The sequence below is a fragment of the Pygoscelis adeliae genome, unplaced genomic scaffold (genome assembly GCF_000699105.1).
Source record: "Pygoscelis adeliae isolate BGI_AS28 unplaced genomic scaffold, ASM69910v1 Scaffold32, whole genome shotgun sequence".
Lineage (NCBI taxonomy): Eukaryota > Metazoa > Chordata > Aves > Sphenisciformes > Spheniscidae > Pygoscelis > Pygoscelis adeliae.
The window spans coordinates 1,641,335-1,645,449 of NW_008824368.1; positions in this window are offsets into that span (position 1 = coordinate 1,641,335).

Genomic DNA, 4,115 nt, shown 5'->3' on the forward strand with positions numbered 1-4,115 from the left:
ACTCCAGGAACCTCCTAGACTCTTTCCTCTCCGCTGTACTGTATTTCCAGCAGACATCTGGAAAGTTGAAGTCCCCCATGAGAACAAGGGCTAGCGATTGTGAGGCTTCTCCCAGCTACTTATAGAATATTTTGTCTGCCTCTTCATCCTGGTTAGGTGGTCTTTAACAGACTCCCACCATGATATCTGCCTTGTTGGCCTTACCCCTGATTCTTACCCATAAACAACCCTATCGCCAACATCATTAAGCTCTAGACAATCAAAACACTCCCAAACATACAGGGCTACCCCACCGCCTCTCCTTCCTTGCCTATCCCTTCTGAAGAGCTTATAGCCATCCGTTGCAGCACTCCAGTTGAGTGAGTCATCCCACCATGTTTCCATGATGGCAACTATATCATAGTTTTCCTGCTGCACAATGGCTTCCAACTCCTCCTGTTTGTTGCCCCTGCTGCGTGCATTGGTGTAGGTGCACTTCAGTTGGGCTATTCATCCCTCCACCTTTTTGGAGGAAGAAACCTGAATTCCTATATGACTGTTCTCAGGCACTTCTGCGGTTTCTAACACATCCATAACCCTTGCATCTTCGCTGCCACATGGATCTCCATCCCCTACCTCCACTGAGATGGCAGACTGAAGAGCCTCGCTAGCACGCTGTCCCTCAAACATTAGCATGTGACCCCCAGGCTTATCGCTAGCGAGCCTGGTTTTATCCTTTTCCCCCTTCAAATCTAGTTTAAAGCTCTTAAAGAAGGAAAGGTACTTGTTCAGCAGCTGCCTAACCCTAGAGGCAATTAAATTGATTGGGTACCTCTCTGCTGGGCTGCAGAGATCCCCCCGGAACCTGCAGTTCTGCTCCTGTGTGTGCCCTGGACTGTCCTGGCCATGTATCTTTGCTACTTGCCCCTGCCTAGGGCGGATCAGGACCCCAAAACCAGGCAGAGGGGTACTGCAGTCTGTGGAGGCCCCTCAACAAGCCCAGTGAGACCACCTCCACCACACACTGCCATACACCACCCACAGGTCTTCTCACCTCTATGTACGCGTGCTGCATTAAACAACCCTGAATAAAATCACGCCAGGAGCAGAACTTGCTCTTGCCTTTCCTCCTTCCCCGTGCCAGCTGAGTGCTCTACCCACTAGTGCTCTTGCCTTGGGATGTGCTTGTGCCATGGTGCCCAGCCTTGCCCAGGACAAGCTCCGTGCAGCCCCTCGCTCTGTGACTCTGCTGGCTTTCCCCCAGCACGTACGCCCACAGCCGAAGCAGCTGCCGGGGTTTGGGTACCCAGGCAGGGGCAGGCACACAGCTTGTATGTACTTGGACCTAGCCTTAAGCAGGGAAGAAGACATTTGGCAGCAGAGGGCTCTTCCCCTTTGCAGAGTAAGGCATCATGAGTTTAAAAGGCTGCAGGATGAGACTTAGCAGATTCAGACTCGGGACAAAAAACAATAATAATTAACAATGTGGGTGATTAGGCAGTGGAAGAGCATGCTAAGGTCCGTGGCTGGTTCTTCAGTGCGGAATATTTTACACGAAAATGTCTTTTTCTCAAAGAGATGCTCTAGTTCAAATGGGATTGAATTAGGTCAGGGGAGTTCTCTGACCTGAGGTAGGTAGAAGATCACGCAGATAATCCACATACTCCCTCTGGCCTTGTGACTAATTCCCTTTGGTACAGCTACTCCTGATGTGAGATCCGCTCGGACCTGTGCTTGCCCTCAGGAACTTATAAACTAATTACATTTGTTGTGTCAACCCATTAGATACTCACAGGCTGCATGCAGACTCATTAGTTAGACTGAATTATGTCTTTGCTCTTTGAACATTATCAAAACATTCAGATCTAGCATGTTTCATGGTCTGCCACCATTACTCCTTTGTACACAGATTTCTGTGGTTACTCCTTGCTAACAAACCACAGACTTTTAATGCGCATATGTTGGTTTCGGTTATTTCATAGATTGAAACTATGGTGGCTGATGTTATCCTGATCTTTTAAATTTATCTTACTTTTGATGAAACCCTTTATTGTTATATTTAAAAAAAAAAAATTGTTTCAGATCTCATACATTAACTTTGTTTTAAAAAACCTGGCAGCCCAGATTCCTACAGAAGATGTACAGAAGGCTCACACGTCGAAAGCCTGCAGGCCCTTGGTACCTCCACACCTGCAGTGCCTGCAAAGGAGCCTGGTCCACGGTCTCTCCCAGTGAGCAGGATGTTCACGGAAGGTGGGAGGTGATAGAGAGGTATAAATATAATGGCAAATGCATAAAGCACCTGGATTCAGTGCAAATGAGCTGTTTGGCTTGGAGCTGGCTCTAGATTACTCTGAATTTTCCTAGGGCACAGCTAGGCAGTCAGACTTTTGCTGTGGAAACCTCAGGTCTCTGTACCTCCTTTGGAGTCTGAAGCAGTCCGCCTCATTTCTTCCTTTCCCCCTTTAAGAACAAACAAACAACGGGGAACTGGTCTTGGGAGAGTTTTGAGAGGCCACCGCTGTGTTCCAGCTGCAGTGATGTTCCACTGGGCTCTGGGGGAGTGAAAGTCCATTGGGTGTCATCTTCATGTCTTCATTCCGAGCCATTCTTTCTGGGGGAGCCCAGTGCCCCATGACTGCAGGAATATCAAGAGCTGCCCCAGAGCCACTCTCTTCATTCACATTTATCCACCAATTTGCATTCTTGCTATGCTGGCTGTGCATTTAATGTGTGAATAATAGTTTTTTATGACTGTTATTCAGCACCTACATACTTTTGCTGGAAGGAGGGTGCAGGAAAGCAGGGTGGGGAGGTTTTCAGTTAATGAAACTGTTATTATTTGCTGACAAGATCACTGAGTATCTTAAGAAGAGAGAATTTGATCTCCTTCCAAGTAACTAAATAGGAATTTGCACTGCAGAATATGTGTGAAGCATGTGTATTCCAGGAAAAAAAAAAGAAGAGCATTTACAGTCCCATTGCCTAGGGACTTCAACATCTGTGAGGAAACAACATCAGTGATCACACGGTGTCCACGTTCTTTATGACAGCTTGATTATTTTAGCTCCGGGCCAGTGGAGCAGTACATGAACACACCCTCCTACTGGACCCACCTCACGTGAACTCAACCTCATGGCAATCCCTCTCTTGTGCTTCAGATATTCCTGAAGCTTCATCTAGCCTGGGAAAATAAGTTCATCGTGAAGCAGGTATGCAAGAAACACGTTCCAGCTGACTGGGTTTTTCACATGCAGACATTGGTGAGGCTAACACTGGTGGAGTCCTCGAGAGAGCATGAGTGGTCCAGGTGTCTTGGCTCTGAGAGGCATTTGGGGGGTCCCTGAAGGAGAGTTGGGCTTTGAGTCCTGCTCCTGCAAAGTTGCAGTCACATAGCATACAAGCCTGAGTCGCACCGGGACTGCAGTTCCACTGCCCCCTCCTACCCAGGGACCAGCTGGAGTTAGAGACGTGCAGCCCAATGCTTCCTGGCCATACGGCCCTGCAGGCAGCCGCGGGGGCTGACCATGCTGCCCACACCATGACTCCAACGCTGCCACCACAGACCCAGGCCTGTCATCGATCCCACCCGGGATCGGGAGGTGCTCGGGGGTCAAGGAGGTTGTTGGCCATTAAGGCAAGGGCATAAATTGGTGCGCAGTGTCTTAAGCGCTGGCTGGCTGGCTCCAGTTAAGGAAGAGGCTGCTGTGGATGAAAGCCCCAGGGGATGGCATGCAGCCCCCCTGTGCTCGGGAGTGCCGGTACCCAAGCACCCTGCTTTCAGCTGCAGCCGCTGGCCAAAGGGGCAGAAGAAAGAGCCGAGTACCCACTAAGGAGGAGAGGAGACATTTCACTCATTTAATTTCACAGCTTCCAAAACCAGCCTAAAACCGGGGGTAGAGAACAAGCGAGAAGAAAAGCACTGTTTACATAATCCTTTGGCAGTGAAATGGGTCAGCGGTTCTTGCGGGAGAAGAGGAATGCAGTTTTTAAGAAATAAACAGCATCGCTGTACTTGGTAATAGCTGGACAGTCCTGCTTTCCTGGAGAGTAATACAGAAGTTTATGATGGGCTTATATGCCTTGTCTTTTTGGCCCACGGTCTCTCCTCCAAACACAACTCTGTAAAATGGAAC